The sequence below is a fragment of the Lissotriton vulgaris genome, chromosome 1_1, assembly GCF_964263255.1.
Source record: "Lissotriton vulgaris chromosome 1_1, aLisVul1.2, whole genome shotgun sequence".
Lineage (NCBI taxonomy): Eukaryota > Metazoa > Chordata > Amphibia > Caudata > Salamandridae > Lissotriton > Lissotriton vulgaris.
In genome coordinates, this window is record NC_141685.1 from 499,573,570 (window position 1) to 499,596,920 (window position 23,351).

Here is a 23,351-nt window from a genome sequence, read left to right on the forward strand (position 1 = left end):
GAAAATCCACAACAATTTCTTGGAAAACTCGGCTTCAGTAGTTAGTTGCTTGAATATTGATTTGTCCAAGAACTCACAGAGTTTTCAAAGAACAAAGACTCTTTGATGATGTTATTATGTCCACCTTTATGTCAAACTCGGCACCTTCAAGGTATAAATAGGCCCACACTTGCCCAAGCAAACACACTGCGGTTTGGAGCAGTTCGACTATCTACTTGCCTGACACATCTCGCTACAGCAAGTGCCGAAGGAAGCGGACTCTCCAGCAGATGCACTGAGATAGACGCTGTCTTTTCTCTTGCTGAGAAATCCAGCTCCAGTGTTTCCAAGCTCCCCTTGCAGGGTTTTGGTAAATTGAGTCCTGAGACTGACCTCCTTCATTCTAAACCAAGGTACAGAGCTGATTAGACCCTAAGAGAAATCTTGGATAGATTCTTGGCAAAAGAATTCTAAACTTATGCTACACCACACTTACTTCTTCCCTCGTACTAGACTTAGGTTAGGTACATCGGGGTAGGCGTATTTAGAAGCACCAGTTGAGTACTTTTTAGTCTTTATTTATTTATGTATGTATTTTATGGCTTAAAAACCAGACCATGCTTTTACAGTATTATTTTATAATACTCTTCTTGCTGTACGCAATATACTTTACAGCCAGTATCGCGATTGTAGCAGTTCATTTCTACTGCATGAGAAAGAAGACTGTTCAATAAATACTTTTAGTGAAAACGCCAGTTTCTCTGTTTCTCTGCACCTCTGGTGAAACGAGGCATGAACGAATGACTGAGTAAAATATCTATCTATTGTTTCCACGACTCTGAAGATCAGTTTTATCTTTAAAAAGTTGTCATGTTTATGCGGTTGTCTGAAACTAATCCCTTCTTGTGAATTCAAGAAAGTTTCTAGTGACATCTGAGCTAGCTGGCACTCACAATTAAGTCTAATATATTCGATAGAGACCTAGTAGACATAAGTCCTACGTCACATCTATAGGATATATTATTCCAATGTGCAGAGCCTATTGGGAATATAGGAACTACACTACAGGGGATGCTTACCATTGGGACCAACCATAAAGACATCATATTGTTTTGTAAAGGATAACTGGAGCACCCAATGTGATCAGATCTATTATTGATGAATTACCACTGAAACACTTATTTGGGAATCCCAAATGCAATCCTGTGAGAGGGCAGCCTCACAGCAGTGAGACACCGAACTGGCTGTTTGTCACTACCAGGACATGTCACACATTTAAGGTACATGTCCTACTTTTTACCTACGATGCACCCTGCCCATAGGGCTAGCTAGGGCTTTCCTTAGGGGTGACTGACATGCAGTAAAAGAGGGGTCAGAGACATGGCACACACTTTAGGTGCCACGTTACAGCGGCAGTAACACTGCGTGCATAAGCCCTGCAATGGCAGAGGCCTGGGATAGGTTTCAAAGGCTACTTTGGTGGGTGGCGCAGTCAGTGCTGCAAACCCACCAGTAGCATTTAATTTACCAGCCACGGGGTATATGAGATACCACTTTACAAGGGACTGACAGGTAAATTAAATATACCAAACAGGTGTTGACAAATCTTACCATGTTTACCACTGAGAGCACACACAATTTACACTGAACAGCAGCAGTGCTCAAGTGCCCAGAGTCCTAAAACCACCAACACCATGTCAGAAAAAAGGCAAGGAGGAAGGCAAAAAGTTCATGAAAGACCCTGCAAAAAGGGCTAAGTCCAACACCTGGTATCAGCCTTTGATCGGCGGGATTCCCTGTTCTAGCCCACACTTCTGGTTCTGAAAAGTTCTTCCACATCAAGATTCCAAACTTTCTGGGGGTGACAAAATGCAGGGCATGTTTGGTGTCAGGTTGCTTTGTGTGTGCAGGAGGAAATGCCTCTCAAAATGTAAGTGGGGCTGGGTACAGACCCTCCTCAGTCATCCTGCCAGGATGGCCCATCTTGTCGACACCTAAGCCCCCTTTGTGTGACTGTCTGGAAGGAATACACAGCCCATCAGTGCCATTCATAATCATGTGACCCAGGATACTGGCAGAAGGAGCAGATGGTTGGGACAAGAAAATGGCAACTTTGTGAAAGCTGCATTTTCAAAGTTGTGACTTGAAATTGGACTTTAGTATTAAAGAGGATTTTAAATTACAATTTAACAGCATATCTCAAACTGCTCCCAATCCAAGTTAGCACATATTAAATGTAATAAAGTAACATAGTGTTTGACTATGGGAGATATAGGCCTTACAACCGTGCCAGGACATGTAAACCTTAAGTACACATGCTCTAATATTTATATACAATGCACCCAGACCGATTAGCCTTCAGAGCCTATCCTAGGGGTGACTTATAAGTATTTAAAAGGAAGGGTTAGGCCTGGCGAAAGGTTTCTTTTCTAGGTCAAAACGGCAATTAAAATGTGAATTGGGAATTATTGAATGTACTAAAGCCTGCAGTAGCAAGCCTGATTTTAGTGGATGGCACAGGAAATGTTGCTGCCACTAGTTGTATTTAGCTAACATACCGGGAGTACATGTGATACAATTTACTAGGGACTTACAAATAGGTATATGCTAATTGCACTACATTGTGGGAAAAGAGCGCAAGCAATTTACCACTGGTTATCAGTGGACAAGTGCACTGAAACTTAATGCAAACAAAAATGTGTCCAGCAACGGAAGGCAAAAATCTTTGAGGGTTGACCCTGCCTAGATGAATAGGTTCAATAGTCACCTCGTATTTCATCCTTTGCCATTGACACTATCCTCGTGGCCATATTAATATCCCTACCATAGCTATTGTTGACACAGTGAGCATAAGCTTAATTTTGTCAATGAAGGCTCCTACTTCTTTATTTTCAAGTCTAGACTTCTTTTATATACCTGCTTTGATGCATATGTTTTACATGTACAACAGTTCTCTGAGCACATGGACTATCAACATTCATCATATCAGTGACTCTTATAATTTTAATTGAAACTACAGTCTATAAGCCACTCAAAGGTCTTTTATCACATATTTAGGAACCAATTATCTAAAGTACAGAAAGACTTTTTCTATGGGCCAATGTCACAGCCAGGTTTCTTGGAGCACTACAAGAGGAAATGGTTTAACATTGAGATAATAGTACATTCTTTCATTATCAAACTTTATTCTGTGTTCCTTAACCATAGAAGTACAAGACAAATAAACAAATATATATATTACCTACTGGTGGTCGCCAGTAGGTAGTTATAGTTAGGACCTAGTTTCCATAGGAAATTTGCAACATTCTATTTGGAATAACTTTAGCGCCGGTTAACGAATCTTTGCAAATTTCTCCAAGAAATTGGCCTGCTACGCTCCGCTCCTTCCCTGAAAGTTTAGGGGTGATTCGTGAAGCGGGGGCTGAGAAAAAAGGGGGGTCCAAAAACATGTTTCCCCATGCAATTTTCCATGGGACCTTTAGTCAGGGCTAAAGCCCGAACGGCTGAACGGAATTACACCAAATTTGGCAGCGAGGTAGAGTTCGGTTCGTAGATCACCCTTTTTGTTGAATGGTGTAAATCCGTTCAGTAGTTCCTGAGAAAATCAAAAGTAAAATCATAGAAATATTTGCGAAGTTGTACCGTACGAGTACTATCAGAGGACAGTACGCGTTCCATTACGAGCACAAGCTGCTTGGTCATTGGCTGTCAACTGTCTGTCAACACTGCAAACCAGGAAGTGTTGGCAGCCATCTTGTGCCTTGGTAAACCGAGGCACAAGAAAGCTGTGAAACAAATGTGTAAAACACGCACAGGGGGAAAGGTAGAAACACCCTGACCCCCTAGGCCTGCTCAGTGATGTCATTAAGATTTCATGAGTGAAGTCACTGACCATGTCATGAGTGATATAATATGTGACGTCATCAGCAGTGCATTGCGGGCGCTTGAGGTATAGTTAGCTGAACTCACTATAACAGGGAAATTTCAAAGGTTTTGTATGAGTGAAATGTCCAGTTAACTATACCATGTGTGAAACCTATGGTTTTTTCAATGAATTTGCAAGGTTTTTTTAATGCTAATTCCTAACTATGGTTTTTTCAGTGAATATATATATAAAAAACTACAAAACGGCACCCATGTTCCCTTACCTGTTAATGTGGTGCAGTAGTCCTATGTGTTTGTTGATTCTTTTTGATGTCCACACTTATTTTTTTTTATATATACTTTATTGAAACAAGAAAAAAATGACCCGTGACCAAGGAACTGGGCCTCGAAACACGTCGGGCAGGATTGCCGATTTATGATTAAATAAACCCTTTTCACACGCAAAACGGAGTTTGGGCTCAGTTCTTTCGTTCTTTCTTCAAAGAAGTTCACAAAGGAAGTTGGTGCTATATATATATATATATATATATATATATATATATATATATATATATATATATATATATATATATATATATATACATATATATATATATATATATATATATATATATATATATATATATATATATATATATATATATACAGTGCACTACTTTAAAAAGACAGTAAAAACATATACAAGACTTTATAGCTAGCCTTATCACATGCTGCAGGTCCAGTACAATCAAGGAATATATAATAATGGAAGCTAAAAGTCCAATATGTCAGAAGTAGACTAAAAAAGAGGGCACCGTTAAGAGGCAGGCGACAGTCATAGAAAATCAAAAAACATGTTATCTCATAATATTAGAAACAAAAATACTCTCATTAGAAATACAATCTATGTAAATAATGAGTCAATATAGAGGAGGCACCAGAATGGAAAGGGGCGACCACTCGGTCCCCCCGAACGTATGGCAGAGTGCCTCGATCCCCCCGGGAAGACATTTTTGGGCGGGAGGCGCGTCTCGGCTGGTATGCCCGAAGCGGCGTAGCCGGGGCGCGCTTTTTTCCCGCCCTTGAGTGGGCTGGCCTAGACACGGACGCCGCCAGCCACGCCCTCGGGGCAGGCAGGGGCGGGTTTACGCCCGCCCTGAAGATGGATAAAAAGAGACGCAAGACCAGAAGACATCCTCTTGTTCCTGTGCTCTGAAGCTGCACCTCCCCGCTGCACGTGAGCTCGAGACGGAACGAAGAGCCAATTTTGAGCGTTTTAATCGTTCTTGTTTGTTTTTCAGTTACTTTGTTGGAGAATGCCGAAGAAGGTTGGAAAGCGCATGAATACCGACCAGATGCTGCGTGTTCTCATGAAGGAGATGTCCGAGCTAAGGAAGCGGGTGGACAAGAATGAGGAAAGGGGTCCAAAACGTCCTTTGGCGGGAGCAGCCCCGGGAGGGAAAAACAAGAGGCCCAGGAGGGGGGCAGCGGGAGAGGAGATCCCCGGTCCCAGTGCCCCGCTCGAGGCTCCAACTCCCGTGCCAGAGGAGGGGAATCCGATCACCCCCGTGTCCGAGGATGATATGCCGCCCGAGTTGGCAGCACAATTGGCAGCGTGGTTGGGAAAAGGTAACGAGGGCGCCACGGCTGTCGAAGCGCAGGAGCTGATTAAGCAATTGCGTGAGAAACGGGAAGCAGCCAAGGTGCCCGTGCCGGCTGCAGTGGGGGACAAGACACCAGGGACGGTTGCGACCACAGAGGCAGCGTCAGGTGCAGGTAAGCGGCCATTGCCGATCGCGAGGGATGAGTCAACACCCTCTCGGAGAGAAAAGTTGGGGCAACATGTTCCTTTGGCAATTAAGGAAAAGATTTGGGCGGGGGAGTATGTGAACATTTTTTCGTTACTTGTTGATCATTATGAGGTGGAGCATGTAAAGAGTCAGAAGGACCTAATGCATCCGAGTGTTTGGCGCGCAAAAATGGCCGCCTTTAAAGTGAATGAGAATATCGCCAATTGGGGCAATGCCTGGGGAATCTTTACATCAATCCTGGGGGAACGTAGGCCTGAGTTGCTTTCCGAGTTCCCAATCTACCAATCACGAATCATGGGGTACTCGACATCGCATCAGGGGAATCATTGGTTTTGTTACGATAATATGTTCAGAAAGGAAAAGGAGCATAATAAAAGTTTAACCTGGGATTGTTATGATGCCTTGACCTGGGATAAAATGAAGGAGTCAGGGATGTTAAAAATGCCGTTGGTGGGAAGTAATGTGGGTGAATCCTCCCGACAATATGCGGGGACGCCCTTTCGATCAGGCTCGGGGACCGACGATCACTCGAAACCTGCCGGCAATACCGGAAGAAAGGGTTTCTGTTTTAATTACAACAGAGGAAAATGTACGAGACCGCAGGGATCGTGTAAATTCAAACATGAATGTAGTGGTTGTGGGTCGTCCCATCCTGAGGCCTCGTGCAGAGCCAGAACGGGTGATAACGGGGGGAGAGGAGGTGCCAAACAGGTCTAATATAGTCCGAGGGGCGCCTTTACCCACTCCCATTGATACCCTGGCAATGATCCCTTGGCTCAGTGATTACCTGGATCGTACTTCTGCTGGGGTGCTGCGAAACGGTTTTTCGTATGGTTTCCGCATCCCGGTAGGGGACTTTCAGGGTGTGGATAAGTGTAAAAACCAACTTTCCGTCCTGCAGCATACAACCGTAGTACAGGATAAGATCCGAAAAGAGGTGACTCGAGGTCGGGTCGCTGGCCCGTTTAGTGTACCCCCAGTCCAGAATTTTGTTTGTTCTCCCTTAGGGGTAGTCCCCAAGAAAGACCCTGGAGAGTTCCGACTAATTCATAACTTATCAGCTCCACGAGGTCTTTCCGTAAATGAGGCAATCAATCCAGAAGTGTGTTCGGTGCGGTACGCATCCTTCGATGAGGCCGTAGCCATTTTGAATCGCCTGGGGCCCGGGGCGCTGATGGCGAAGTCAGATATCGAGTCAGCGTTCCGATTGCTCCCGGTACACCCAGACGACCAGCGTCTCCTAGGTTTCATGTTTCAGGGTTGTTATTACATGGATAGGTGTATGCCAATGGGGTGTTCTATATCCTGTGCTTATTTCGAGAAATTCAGTTGTTTTCTACAATGGGTCTTCACAAAGAAAACGGGTTTCCAAGATGTAATGCACTACCTTGATGATTTCTTATTTCTTGGGGCAGCCGGGGGTCTTGAATGTGGCCGGGCCTTGGCTGAATTTTGTGTGTTGATGAAACAGTTAGGCGTGCCATTGACGCCGGGTAAAACAGTGGGTCCTACGACTTGCCTCGAGTTTCTGGGGATCGAGTTGGACTCCATTGAGGGGTGTTTCCGTTTGCCAGCCGAGAAAGTGTTGAAGTTCAGGGCTGCGCTGCAACTGTGTATAAATGCATCAAAAGTTACGCTGCAACAATTACAGCAGGTGGTGGGACAGTTGAATTTTGCCCTGAGGGTGATACCAATGGCCCGCCCTTTTTCCCGTTCAATTGCCCAAGCGATGGTCGGCCTTAAAGAAGGCCATCATCGCACGAGACTATCGGCCGAGATCCGCCAGGACATGCGTATTTGGTTGGCATTCTTGGCGGATTTCAATGGTAGGATCGTCTGGAATAAACCAGCCGTGTCTTCTGAGGAGCTGGGGCTATGGACAGATTCGGCGGGAAGCATAGGTTTTGGCGCCATCTTCGGCACAAAATGGTCGGCACAAAGATGGCCGACTTGGTGGCATGAGAAGGGTCTGACGAGTAATATTGCTTTCCTCGAACTGTTTCCCATCTTGGTGGCCTTGAGAACATGGCCCGATGGGTTCAAAAATCACTCGGTCATATTTTGGTCGGACAATATGACTGTGGTCGAGTGCATCAATAGTCAGGCAGCACGTTGTAAACTGATCTTAAGACTGCTTAAAGAAATTGTTTTACTATGTATGCAATTGAACGTGCTATTCAGAGCAAAACATGTGCCAGGGGTGATGAATCAGGCAGCTGACGCACTGTCTCGTTTTCAAATGCAGGCTTTTTCGGGTTTCCTTCCCTCAGCGGACCCGGAGCCGGCACCCTTTACCGAAGCTCTCTGGTCTCTCGGTGCCCCGAACTTCGTCACCTCGTGGGAGAGAGTCTAGCACCAAGGACGAGGAAGGCATATGAAGGGGCGTTTCGGGCCTATTTAGCCTTTTTGGGGAGTGATAGAGAGCGACTTTGGGGTCATGAGGAATGGGTGGTGAATTTCCTGATGTCCTTACGTAGGGCTGGGAAATCGGTGGCTACGGCCCAGAGGCATCGTGCTGCCATTTCCTTTATTGCCAGAGCACACGCTATCCAGGACCCAACAGCGTCTTTCGTTGTACAGAAAGCGCTGCGTGGGTGGCAACGCCTTGAGGGTCGCAGAGTAGATGAAAGGCGCCCGATAGGTTTGGATAGATTGTCCCAGTTGTTAGCTACACTTCCTGCCACATGTTCATCTCAGTTTGAGGCAGTGCTGTTCCGAGCCGCGTTTACGCTAGCATTTCACGGAGCAATGCGAGTAAGCGAACTAGTTGCAAGGAACAGACTGGATGTGGCGGGGGGTTTGTGCCGGGAACACGTTCAGATCAGGGGAGAAACAATGACTGTCTCCTTTGTAAGGTCTAAAACTGACCAAGATGGGATGGGTGACTGCGTCATCATACGCAGGATTCCTGGGTCCTCCATATGTCCGGTAAAGTGTTTAGAGGATTACCTAGCACGAAGGGTGGCATCATGGGGGGGGACTTTGTTAAGACACGCGGACGCCACCCCACTGACGAAATTTCAGTTTCAGCGGGTGCTTGCGATGTCAGTTGCCGCTGCGGGCTTGAACCCTGGCGAATTTGGGACCCATTCCTTTCGGATAGGGGCTGCTACGGAAGCTACAGCCAGGGGTCTTAATGTGGAGCAAGTGAAACGAATGGGGCGTTGGTCCTCCAATTGTTATAAAAGATATGTGCGGTTGCACATGTTGTGAAGCTGTAATTACGTACTCTGTACTCACGCTTCTTGTTTTTGTTTGGTTTCAGTTACGCAAGCCTACGAGGCGGGGCGGACTATGCAGTCGACCTTACACCGGGCCAGCGGTCAGACATCACCGGCTGTGAAAAAGGAGGTGTGGGTCGTGGGCCACTCATACGTGAGGCGTGCCGCAGACGTATTCAAAGCAGGTGACATGATTCACGTAGCTGGGGAATACGGGTACAGGATGTCCTTCTACGGAAGGGGCGGTCTCTGTATTGACCAGTTTCAAACAATTTTTGAGGGTTTGTTAGGGCGGACAAGGTCACCGCCGTCTATAGTTATAGTGCATGTTGGGGGCAATGATTTGGTCACCATCGGTAGACGACTACTCCTGGAGGCAATGCTTTCCACTGTAAGTTGGTTAGCGAGGAGAGTTCCGGGGTGCACGATTGCATGGTCCCATTTGATTCCACGAAAGGTGTGGCGGGGGGCTATCTCTATACCTGCTTTGAATCACTCTGTTAGAAAGCTTAACAATAAAGTGAGTAGGTTGTTCCGTTCCAGGACATTGCATTCTATTTCTCATAGCTGTATTAATGATGACAGGATGTATTCGGGGGATGGTGTGCATTTGTCTTGGGTGGGGAATGAGTTGTTCTTAGGAGACCTCTTAGCATGGTTGAAATCTTTGAAACATGACCTTTAGGTAGGAGCTTTGTGGGGGGTCCGGATAGCCGGTCAACTATCCGGCCTGTGGCGGTAAGGTCATGATCGGTGAGCACTAATTGGAAGATCCCTATGAGTGGGCGTCACCCAACACGGATGGGAGCGCTCGGGGGAGGTGGCCTTTGGCCCCTCAACGGGGAGGCGGTCCCTTCTAAGGATGGGTCGCCGGAAGAAGAGGAAAGGCGGTCAAGGCCCCTTCCTGTGTAGGAGGGGTTACAGCCCCCTCCTGGGGAATTTCCCGGGGCCAGGGACATCTGCGACGGCAGATGCGGTAAGTTGTGTGGGGTTGGGGGGAGGTCTACGATACCTTCTAGATACCTCACACGAGTCTTCGAACGACCTTTAACTGGCGTCGAGTTGATAAGTGCCCCCGTCAAGACAAGGGAAATTGTAGTAGTTGCACGTGAGTACGCCTCAGTGCTGTCGCCCCTCCCAAGTGGGGGGGGGTATGTCTGGTTAGGGATCTTGACACCGGTTACGACCTTGCCGTTGGCCCTTAAACGTTAGGATGTACAATTTCAATATTTCAAGTAAATGTTTTGTAGGATGTTAGATCGGCTAGGAGAACCTCTGTATTAGAGAATCTGTTAAGGTTAGCCAAACATCGCAGTGTGGTATGAAATTGTACATTAATGTTTAAATGTTTTAATTTTTTGTTTTTAATAAATACGGCCGGGAGGGTCACTCCCTCCCACTTCCAAAAACTTCAAGAACTGTTTCCGGTTTCCCTCATTTGGGGATTGTGTTGAGAGGGGGTGGCGGGTATCTCAGCCATATGGAAAGGGGCGACCACTCGGTCCCCCCGAACGTATGGCAGAGTGCCTCGATCCCCCCGGGAAGACATTTTTGGGCGGGAGGCGCGTCTCGGCTGGTATGCCCGAAGCGGCGTAGCCGGGGCGCGCTTTTTTCCCGCCCTTGAGTGGGCTGGCCTAGACACGGACGCCGCCAGCCACGCCCTCGGGGCAGGCAGGGGCGGGTTTACGCCCGCCCTGAAGATGGATAAAAAGAGACGCAAGACCAGAAGACATCCTCTTGTTCCTGTGCTCTGAAGCTGCACCTCCCCGCTGCACGTGAGCTCGAGACGGAACGAAGAGCCAATTTTGACCCACCCACCAGCCCCTGAGGACAGCTAGTTGTTTTAATAAAGTTGATCAGTTATTCTATTTCGTTTTCAGGTTGTTTTGGTGTTATGTTGATATTTAATGTGTAATAAAGATTGGTATAATGTTACAAGTTGGTGATTAAAGAATATCGGATTTAAGGTCCATTTAGACACAGGTTTTTCGGTCATAATGGCCAATGTAGTTTCGTTTAGTTAGCACTTGTCGTATTTATTTCGGTCAGGCGGTAGGCGGTAAGGTCATGATCGGTGAGCACTAATTGGAAGATCCCTATGAGTGGGCGTCACCCAACACGGATGGGAGCGCTCGGGGGAGGTGGCCTTTGGCCCCTCAACGGGGAGGCGGTCCCTTCTAAGGATGGGTCGCCGGAAGAAGAGGAAAGGCGGTCAAGGCCCCTTCCTGTGTAGGAGGGGTTACAGCCCCCTCCTGGGGAATTTCCCGGGGCCAGGGACATCTGCGACGGCAGATGCGGTAAGTTGTGTGGGGTTGGGGGGAGGTCTACGATACCTTCTAGATACCTCACACGAGTCTTCGAACGACCTTTAACTGGCGTCGAGTTGATAAGTGCCCCCGTCAAGACAAGGGAAATTGTAGTAGTTGCACGTGAGTACGCCTCAGTGCTGTCGCCCCTCCCAAGTGGGGGGGGGTATGTCTGGTTAGGGATCTTGACACCGGTTACGACCTTGCCGTTGGCCCTTAAACGTTAGGATGTACAATTTCAATATTTCAAGTAAATGTTTTGTAGGATGTTAGATCGGCTAGGAGAACCTCTGTATTAGAGAATCTGTTAAGGTTAGCCAAACATCGCAGTGTGGTATGAAATTGTACATTAATGTTTAAATGTTTTAATTTTTTGTTTTTAATAAATACGGCCGGGAGGGTCACTCCCTCCCACTTCCAAAAACTTCAAGAACTGTTTCCGGTTTCCCTCATTTGGGGATTGTGTTGAGAGGGGGTGGCGGGTATCTCAGCCATATAGAAAACATGAGAGATTTTGCGTATTATCAGAGCTCTGTATCATCCAATCTTTTGGGGGTGGAGATTCATTCCAACACTTTGGATGTAATGCACCAACTCCATTACAAGCATTTGGACACTCTGCAAACAATCGCCAGTTTAGACTCAGTGCACCACAACAGTTGAGCGTCCTGGTCTACATCCAAATTGCTTACATGTAGGAATGATCTAGGATTTTCTAGGATGCACATGTGGTAAGCAGAAAAGACCAAGTGTGCTAGAGATTCCTCAGCATGCTGGCACGTTGGGCATATGGTGCTCACAATTGCACTGGAGTTCCATTTCACTTGAAGTGACTGCAAAGAAAGAGTGCCATATCAGAATTTGCGATATATACTTATAACAACTAGCAGGGTTATGTAATCTTCATTAGTCAATCAAATCCATGATAGTTCCAGCTCACCAACTTAAGGCCACAGGAGAGTATCTCCTACTATTCAACATTGCTTCACTGTGAAACCAGTGAACAATCATCAAACTGGGACAAGATGTCATAGTGATCTAGACTTGTATTATTATGTGGTATTCTCAGCCACTCAATTTAAATTCCATTACTTATTACAATAGGAAGAATACTTTGATTTGGACAGATATAATGCATCTTTTGGTTTGCTTGCCATTTCCTAAAAGCAGATTTGATTCCCTGAAATGACACTTGTATGGATAACATCCCTGCATGTTTTTTTAAATAAATGATTTTCTTTCTGCTTGATGTTTTCCCTGTTTATTATAGGCTCGGGGTTTGAATTTAATTGTTAGCCAAATGCATTGATCAGCTCATGGTTTTGTAAACATACCCTTTATGGATGAAGAGAGGGATTTTTGTTAAGTCTCCTCCATGAGTATTAGTGACAAATCCCACTGAGCTGCTGTATTTTTATTCATTTCAGCAATGTCAGGGACTTTTTTAAGTAATAAGAAGATTTTATGTCTGTTCAATGGGTGAAGTTTCTTGTTTTTGTGTTTTTTACCTCTTCAGGAGACATCAAAAACAAAGATCCAGTTTTGATCATTATTGTGTTGAAAATTATCTATTTGGGGTAGTCATCACCTCAACTTCACCTAAATCAACTTTTCCATGTATCCACAATGACTGTTGCCCTCATTTTTGCTTTTCAGCTAATGTATCATAACAATTCTTTACTTACCAAGTCGACACTTGGGAAGTATAGGAGTCTGGTTTAGTATATGGTGCTCACTTATGTAAGTCTAGCACCCTGCAATAATCTGGACAACCCTTATGGTGATTTTAGTGGTCTTCGAAAATCTTAGAAAGCTCTCAAAGTGGTAGCTGCGGAGAGCAGCATTCAGGCTTAACTCTTCAATGCTCATGACGATCTCAGCTCATCATGAGGTACACCTCTCGTGTGCTCATGATGAGCTGAGCTCGTCATGAACAATGGGAATCAATAATTTTCAGCATACAGGGAGAATCCCAACAGCAGCGATGGTGTTAATCCAGAAGGAGTGTAAAGCAGCTTGTTTTACCAGATCTAATTCTTATTGGTCTAGGTTATTTGAAAAAGAACCACACAGTTTATCTATAAATATATGTATTTATTGAGAGATATTAACATATAATAATATCTCCTACCCGGGGATATAACACAATGCACACAATTTTTTGCAATAAAAACATGGAAAATATCACAAATATACAGTGGTCACCAGGGGGAGATCAAACCATATACTAAAATAGCGGGATGCAAACCACGACTGAAGTCAAGACTGTACCCAAAAGATGTAGAAGTGCTGGGGACCCAAGAAACCACACAAGGTTAGTACCCAGGAACTCCACAGAGGCTGTAACATAGCATAACATGTGTATTTGTAAAGCGCACATTCACCCAGGGGTATCTTGGCGCTGAATAACAGATGTTTATTGTTACCCAACTCAATGGTACTCATTTTATCGAACTCAGATGGATGAAAGGCTGAGTGCACCTTCCGGGATTTTTACCGGTGACCATGATGCCTAACACAGGCCCCTGAAGTGGACGCATTAGTCCACTGAGCCACCAGACCCGGCATTGTGCAGAGTGGGAACACAACCACATGCTCAATTGAAGTCAATAGGTAAGTCGCTGTTGTAGTTTTAAAGAAGAAGGACCCTTCCCAGTGGACCCTGAAGAAACCCCGTGGAAGACAGAGGTTGAACAGCCATTCCACCTATGGATACCCTAGGAACCAAGATACCTGCACCAGGGAAACTGGGTACGTAGATGTGAAGTGGCGTCGGAAACCACCTTCAAACTCAATGGTGGACTTTAGTGGAAGCAATAAAGTGGCCAAAAGAAGTTGCTGTAGTCAAGTGTGCTGCCCATAAAGCTAGAAAAGATATGGTCAAGCGTGGAAACAAATATGCAGACTAGGTGAGCAGACATTGTGCACTTGAAAACGAAACTGTGAGATTAAATTAAAACATTATGATTAAAGGAATTGAACAAAAGGTTTCAAAAGAAATACTAGTGGAAAGTACAGAAACTGTAAGTTGTTTCCAAAATCATAGTTCAGAGGAGGAAGCCCCAGGCGATGAGAAAAGCAAATATGAAATACTGGCTTACCAAAAGAATTATCAAGATATTTACATCACTAAATATGAATTGTACAGCTAGGTATTTATATAATATGTAGGGAGAGATGCTAAGAGGAGCACATTTAATAAATACTGTTCAAATTCCAAGTTTAGATGTGTAGAAGATTTGTTTTAGCAGTGGGTAATTTGTCAGCGAAATAATCATTTTAAAATGACATTTTGAAATGATTTTTTACAGCTCTTTGTTAGAACTGGCTATTTCTTGTTGGCTAAGGCTGACGCCAAAGCTAGGCAGAAACCTCCATTCTAGTCAGGGCAAGGGAGTCACACGCCAAGATCACCCCTGCTCACCCCTTGGTAGCTTGGCACGAGCAAACAGGCTTATCCCGGAGGCAATGTGTAAAGCATTTGCGCCAGCACACAACAGCAACAACATCCTAGGCACACCACAAAAGGAACTCCACACAAGGTTACATAAAAATAACTTCTGTATTTTCAAAACACATCAGATAGAATCACACATGTACATTGTGCCAACTGGCATGGGCAATATTCACAAGGGATTATTTACACAGGACAGGGCCACGTGGGCACCTGTCAGAATCAGCACTTAGTAGAAAATAGAATATAGGATATAAAATCACTGTAGCACAAATTAGCAAATATAAATCACAACCAGTAACTACTGGTAACCGGTAAGTACCACCTACACAACCCTAAACAAATTAGGAGAATGTCACGCAGGGAACCAGGACCTCACTAGGACCACCTGTACTAGAAAGAACAACCACCTAAGACTAAAATACATTTAGGGGTATAGGTGAGAACACATTACACATGATGCAAAACCAACATTCAGAGGTGTAGGGAAGGAAAAACACATGATGCATAAAACATACATTCAGCGGTGTCAGAACAAGGCACATGATGCATCAAAATCACATTCAGAGGTACCGGAGAAAACACATGATGCCTAAAACATTCAGAGGTGTAAGGAAGGAAAAACACATGATGCATAAACCAACACATTCAGATGTGTAAAATCAAGGAAGACACATGATGCATAATAACATTCAGGGGTGCCAGAACATAACTCAATAGCGCAAAAACACATGATGCCCAAAAACATTCAGAGGTGTAAGATCACAGTGCGTAATCATATTAAATGCATTACATTTCCTAGCACCACATCACATTGCGCAAAACTCTCATTAGGCAATTACCATCACATAGATAATCACATTACGCCTAAATAAACTTACATACCAGCCCCTATCTAATAAAGGGACTAAAGAGCCCTGTGTCCAGAATGTCAGGGCGTGCTGCCAATGCAGCGCCAGTCAGGGGTGCGCCACTGGCGCAAAACTTAAACGTTGCAGCTGCCCACTACTTGCTGGGCACCTGGGAACAATCACATAACCTAAACGGTGCAGCTGCCCACTAATTGCTGGGCAGCTGAGAATCATCAAAACTGCGACCGGGTCCTCACTGACCCTAGAACAGAACTGCACCAACTGTTGGAGCCACACAGGCTCTGAAAACACTTGTGTCACATTGCGCAGAATGTTGGAGCCACACAGGCTCTGACACCACATATGTCCAAAACGTTGGGGTCCCCCCTCTGGGGACTCGTGATCAAAAGCAATGCCCCGTAAATACTATGGAGTGTTGTGAGGGCCATGGGCATTTTAAATAAAGGGTGCCCCAGTCAGAGCCACACAGGCTCTCTAGACAAATACAAAGTGCCCCCTGAGCCTCACTGGGCTCGCGCACAAATATGCGGCGTCGTTGGAGTCCCTCGGCAGGGACTCAGAAACCCATAAATGCCCCGGAGCCCTCTCAGGGCTCTACACACAAATGTGGGCATTGGAGCCTCAGGCTCCGTTGAAACGTTGGGGTGGCCCACTGCCATCTGGGGCCACCCTACCTCCACTCTCACCCTTGTGCCTCTCTCCGGCACCAACAGCAGCCGCACGGAGCCCCCCCAGCCCTTCCTACTCACCGGGCTGTCTCTCTGGCGGGGGCTCCTGCTTCACTCGCGGCAGCGTGCGTGGGGCTCTCTCACTCGGGAGAGCCCTGCTGGGGGAACCAGGCAACTCCGAAGGCTTCTCCTGTGGGCGGCGCGGGCTCCTCTTCCACAATGGAGCCCCGCCTGCACCTTCAGCCGCCGAGCTCCTCTTCCCTCCCCGGACTGCGGGCGGGACTTCCGGCCGGGCCACGCCACCATTGGCTGGCCGGCCAACCACTTCCGGGTCGTCGCGGGCAGCGCGGCGGCCCTCTTCAGTGGGCTCCCTCGAGTTTAAAATATAAAAATAACGGCCAGGTCCCTGACAGGGTGGGCACCTGCCAGGGGACGAAATAATCGCAAATAAGCGAGGTGGGCACTCGCTAGGGCCACCATAAGCAGGGTGGGCACCTGCAAGGCAAATAAAGCGCTCCCAGCGCTAAAAGTTAAATAAAGCGCCTTTCAGCGCTAAAGGGACAAGAGAAAGCACCCTCCAGCGCTATAAGTAACATAAAGCGCTCTCAAGGCGCTTGGGGGACTCAGACAATGCTAGGCCCCTCAGAAAGGACCCCAATAGCAAGGAGGGTCCCAGCAACAAGTAGGACATCACAGGCAAAGGTTTCCAGGGCCAACACAAAGTCTCCCATCACCCCAGGCAAGGCAGAGGGGTCCCAGGAAGTCCTTCAGCAGTCCAGTCATCCAGGAAAGTCCATCAGGTGTCCAGGGGCTGGGCAGGGCTCAGGGAGGCAAGCCTTCCCCTGAGCCCAAGCAGCAGCACGCCCCTGGCAGGATTCAGGTCAGAAACAAGAACATTTTTAGAGTGTCTCAGCACCCTTTTTATACCCAAAATCTTTTGTCTAAAGGGTGAAGGCAGAGTGAGAACCAGCTAGAACTGGTTATAGGGAATTCCTTTCACTGGCCAGGCTAGGGACATCAGACGCACCCCAGGGGGTGGAGCCAGCATTGTGTGGGGAAAACCCAGCCTCATTCAGGACCCTCAAACCAGATGGTCAATCCACAAGCAGGCCAAGGCTCACTCCTCCCCTCACATCAGCATGCTAAACACTCCATTCACCACCGGGGCAGACCCTCCCAGACTCTTGGAGCCAGGCTCACCAGCCAGCCTCAGCCAATCACACGCCAGACACAAATTATACAAATATGGCAACTTCTAAAAGTGGCACTTCTACACTAGACACATTCATGCCGCATATATCATTACGCAGCATTCAATCTCACGAGTTCGCACATACCAAACTCGACCCTGCACTCCCCACACATCAGGATCTACCATCGGCATACATATTCCCCATTCATTCCTATGGGAGGGCAGGTCACTCACCACACATACACAGAGAGCTCACACACTTTACACTGTACCACAGTGAAAACGTGCGCAGAGGCCTAAAATCACCACCACCAGGTTCCAGAAACAGGCTAGGAAAAAGCAAAAAGTCTCGGGGTGAACCTGCCAAAAGGGCCGGGTCCAACACTCTTCAATTTGATTAAAAGCATTATTGTAGCTGCTACAAATGGGGTTTCTGGTTGGCTAGGTTATGCCCACCACTCCAGTCAGGGGAGGCAAGCTACACACCAAAGATAACCCCTAATCATCTCCTTGGTAGCTTGGCAGAGAAGTCAGGCTTATAACAGAGGCAATGTGTAAAGCGTTTGCGCAACACACAAACACACACACACCAGTGACACACTGGGCACACCACAAAAGAGAATCCACACAAGGTTATATAAAAATCTTTTTTATTATTTATAAAAACACACATTAGATCACAATCACATATATCACTGTGCCACTAGGTACTTGTCTTGACTTCACACAGACTCACAAATCCCTTGGCCAATTAGGCCATTGTCATGACATTACAATTGGGTGCATACCAGTACACATTTTCAGGTTGCATGCCATCCACATGCATCACAATGTCAGGGCATAGGCATCAAGCAGTTGGGAAATGCTGCATACAGCGGAATTACCCACAACATATCCATAGCACTCTATGTTTACCATAAACATCTTTGAACACAGCGCCTTGAGCTTCTGCTACATCCATTGTGGCTCATCCAGGACATTTATGTAGGGCATTGAGATCTCTGGGTTTCTCCCTAATTAAAGAGGGGGCAGGTCCCACAGCTGGGGCTCTGTCACTGACTTGCCCTCAATGGCCAGCACCGAACTAGTGTTCCCCCAACAGGTACACACAGGAGGGGATACCAATAACACAGTTGAAAATCCAGCGGGAGACAGGGCAGCATCCCTGGCATCAGGAGTTATGAAAGAGGGGCAGCGCCACCCACGTTCCTCCCACCACGTTGGAGGGTTGCCAAGGGCAGTACCTCTCACAGTCACAGCAATTGGCCTCTCCGTGGCTCTCTTGCCGGTCAGGACAGGCCCGGCTCAGGTGCTCTACTTCCCAGTGATACTCAGTCGGCCGGCCAACTTTTGTAGTGGTGTTGATGCCAACCAGGTTGCGTCAGGCAGGGTCCACAGCACTCACCTCCAGACTGTTCCTGGTGCAGATCCCAGCAATACAGGTGCCACAAGACTCCGTCCGGTGGCCTCCCTGTGTGTCCTACCCAGCCAGGCTGCTCCAGGACAAATCAGCATGAACCACGCGCTGCTATCAGAATCACCGGGATCTCCCAGCAGATGCCTGCTTGTGCCCCGGGGGCATCAGGGTGTGCCCAGCTCACTGTTTCACTAGTCCCAAGGAGAAGAAGTGGGATTTTGAGTACCACACGCAAATCCCAGCCATTACCTGATACCGTCCCGACAACAGGAATGGTCAGCAAGATCACCACAGTAGTGTTCACCATGCACTCTTTGCAAACAGGGAGGGCACTAGAGCAGGTAACAACCAGCAGGCCGGCTCATCAGGGTCCATTTCTTACAGCAAGTGGCAGTCTATCTGGTGACCTAGCAGGCCACAGGTGAGCACCAAGAAGAAACCATCTTCTGATGGTGGTATCTCCTGGCAGTTCCCTGGCCAGGAGGAGTCTGGAGAGCCAGCAATGGCTGGATCCACCTCCATACAGTGTCTTCTCCTCCATCATGGGGTCATAGCCCCTGTAGTTATAAAGCCAATGTCTTTGTTCGGGGGGCACTTCAAACACTATATTGAAGTGCACACCATCCCCCATTCACCTTGTAAAACTTGGCCCTATACATACTACAGGGGGTTGGAGCCCGCATTGTAGAAGGCAGGCACAGCCCTATTCAGGTGCAAGTCAACTCATCTAACCACTCCAAATGCTGACTAGGCCAATTTAGGTGCTAGGGAAACTTCTCTCACTACCCTAAATTCAGTCAAGGTCTATTCAGCCTAGCACTGAGTCATCCAGGAAAGGCAGGTCACACCTTAACCCCCCCTTGTGACCCCTTGTGACAGTCTACAGTAAATACACATCCACTCTCTCATGTCAGTCACAACCATGCGGTCAACACACATCCAGGCAGGGCACAAAGACACATAGCACACAGAAAGGCCCACTTCTAAAAGTGCATTTCTAAAATAGTAATAATAAATCAGCTTTCACCAATAAGCTGGATTTATCACTACTATTCCAAACATACCAAACATAGTCATGATACCCCTCTCGGATCAGAAATTACCGCTGAAGCACATATCAGGGAATCCTCCAATGCAAACATATGAGAAGGCAGCCTTCCAGCAGTGAGAAACCGAAAAGGCTGTTTGTCACTACCAGGACTTGCCACACAGTTAAGGTACATGCCCTACCTTTTACCTACACCGCACCCTGCACATAGGGCTAACTAGGGGCTACCTTAGGGTTGATTTATATGTAGTAAAAGGGGAGTTTCAGGCATGGCAATCACTTGCCAAGCCAGGTCACTGTGGCAGTAAACTTCTTGTGCAGGCCCGTAGTGGCAGAGGCCTGAAACAGGTTTGAAAGGCTACTTTGGTAGGTGGTGCAAGCAGCACTGTAAGCCCACTGGTAACATTTAATTTTACAGACCGTGGGTATATGGGATACCGCTATACAAGGGATTACAGGTAAATTAAATACACCAAACAGGTATAGACCAAACTTACCAAGGTAGCTAGAGAGAGCACATGCACTTTACCACTGATCAGCAGTGGTAAAGTGCTCAGAGTAGGAAAACCACCAACATCAAGTCAAAATAAATACAAGAGAAAGGCAAAAAGTTCTGGGATGACCCTGCATAAAGGGCCAAGCCCAACAGTAGATATCATCCTTAATTTTCTTGAATTGTTGAGAAAAGCTGTTCAAAGTATGTGTATTTACCACACTGAAATGGTATGATGCTCTTCTTCTTGTCCTAATGATCATTAGAAGTAGCTCAGACAAAAATACTGGTCTCTTTCCCATTAAGTGCTAATAAACTTGAATTCGAATTTTTGAATGTATAAAGCTTATAAAACCAATAGGAATTGAAGCGCTGTCACCAAGTAATGAACCAGAGGGAAGGTGAACAACCCTAACGAAGAGGATGCAAGATTTAATAAGCAGCACCCTTAACTCCTCAGAAAGAATTGGAAGAATTTTCTTCAAGGTCTCCATGCTCCAAAAACAAGAGCTCTCTGTTATATTGACCTGGATGTCAAATGCCAAAGTATTGTCAAAATCAACCCCAGATTTTTTGCAGCAACCACTGAAACATGTAGAGTGCTACAGGTTTCCGGCCACCCACGGTTGGTCTAGATTTATTTTTTCGCCCCCAAAACCACAATCTCAGTCATACAGGACCTAAACCTGTCTCCCACATCTTCCCAATCATCGCAGATGGAAACAATGATTTGGGAGTCATCTGCATAGTAGAGCACCTGGAAACTGAAAGAGTGCACCAGTTTTGCCAGAGGGGAGACATTCACTTTAAATAAGGTAGGATTGAAGGAAGAACCCTACAGGACTCCACAGGGAAGTTGGAAAGGTTCAGCCTTAAAATCCCCAAGATGATGGTAAGAGTCCTGTTCATTGAAAAGATTCCAGCAGGTTTAAAGCAACTTCCCTCAGCCCAGCCTGATGCAGCCTTTGCATCAACAGAGATGAAGATATGGTGGCAAAGGCTGCAAACAAATCAAGCATAACTAAAATTGTCACACCTCCCTGATATTTGCAGATTTTGGGATATGGTTCTTCCTAAAACCATTTTGGGAGGGGTCCACGAGTTTGTGGTCAATGAAGAGCTGAGCTAATTCCTGGTTAATGTGTTTCTTTAGAGTTTTAGCTGGGGCCGGCAGCAAGGAAATTGGAAGGACATTTTTATTCACCTTTTTCTCAAGGGGGATGACAATCACCTCCTTTCAGCAGAGAAGATACACTCCAGACTCCAAGAACTGAGATTACATTTTCTCTAAAGATTCGACAATCTGATCTGAGGCCAATTTGTAGTACCCTAGGTGGACAAGGGTCATCTGGTGATCCCAAAGTGGTTTGCCATAAATGGGTTTTAATTTCTGGCACTGGAATGGGAGAGAACCTGGCTAAACTGCTTATAGTAGGCTGTCCAGCTGTAATGCCTTCCAAGAATGAAACAACTGACCTGCCAGTCGGTTCTTAAAATTCTGCAAAAATCATTTTCTTTTCCCTAAAGAACTCAGCTACCTTATTACAAAAGTCTTCAAGGAGAACATGACATTGCTAACCATCTTGAAAAGTTCCCAGGAAGAATTAATAACAGATCTTATCTTCAGAGAAAAATCAGACAATTCAGCCTCATTAATGGCACTTTTACATTTTTTAATTAACTTTCTGTTCGTTAAGAATAACAGCACAGATGCACCACAAAAGTCAAACATGAAACAAGTTAAGATTTGGACTGCAATTACAATGAATCAAAGAAGATCAAAGTTCTTCAGTTTGGTTTCTTTTTATTTCAAAGTGGAACATTGAGACACAATACAGCCGACGTGTTTCGTCCTTTTAGAGAGATTTCTTCAGGGCTTATCACAGGTCAAGAGCGTCTTCAGGAAAGAGGTGCGGTGGATGAAGTGATCTGAAGCGAGGGTGTACTTCTCATTGGAAAGGATCGTCTAATCAGGTTAGGAACCAGAGATCCAATAGTTAATGGAGAGAATTGATATCCATACGAGATGAAAATATTGTCAATCTTTAGATATGCAAACCGGTAGATCTAGATAATATCCATATTACAAGTATAGTCCCACCGCATGGAGACACTAATCTCAAATGGGGAGAAATGTGTACGAGGCTCAGATCGTGGTGTAAATTTGCCAGATCCCAAATAACAGGAGGTCCATCCTGCAGCGACCGCGATGAGTCCTTCTGTTTGTTCTTCACTTCCAAATTGAGAACCAGTCCCCACCTCTGTTCTTGCCTCTGACATTGCCTTTGGAGTTCTTTAAGTGCTTCTGAAAACCACAATGCTGAGGTTTTCCTCCTGCCAATGTGTTTAGTTCTGACAGGAGCAAGCTCCCGAATGGCTGACAACAAAACTTATTAACATTCTTTGATAATGTTCCCTAGTCGCTTAAGTCTTTTTCTGGAAATTTGGCAAGTGCTTTGCCTAATTCCTTTCCTGAGATTTTACTCCAATTTCTGAAACAGATAAAGTTACTCTGTGTACTTTTCTCTAATCCTGGGTGCTATGCAGAACTCCGAGAAGTGCAAAAAACACTCCGCCATGCTACGCCGAGCTCTGCAAGTCGCAGAGTGCATTAGATAAATACTGTTCGGTGTGATTTGAAGTGCCAAGTGTTTGTCCACACTCTGCAATTATTGCGAATGGCACCATGCACTGCCCAAGTGGGTGCTTCTTCCTTTCTGCCGCTCAAGTAGATTTTTTACTCAAGCAGCAGCTCTCTCAAGGCAAATGGATGGTTTCTCAATGCGAGCGGGTGGTCACAAGAATACACGACCACTCACAATGAGAAATCCGACCACTCGCTTTGAGAAATCTCACAGGGAGATTGATTTCCCATGCTCGTCAACTAGACATTGACGATCGTGAACAAGGAAAACTCTTGCCGGGAGGTATATTTTCCTAGCTCTCTATTGCAAACTTGACATTGATAAATGCGAACGAGGTAAAAAACTCTGCTCTTCGAGTTTTTCTGAACTCCTTGAGCTCCG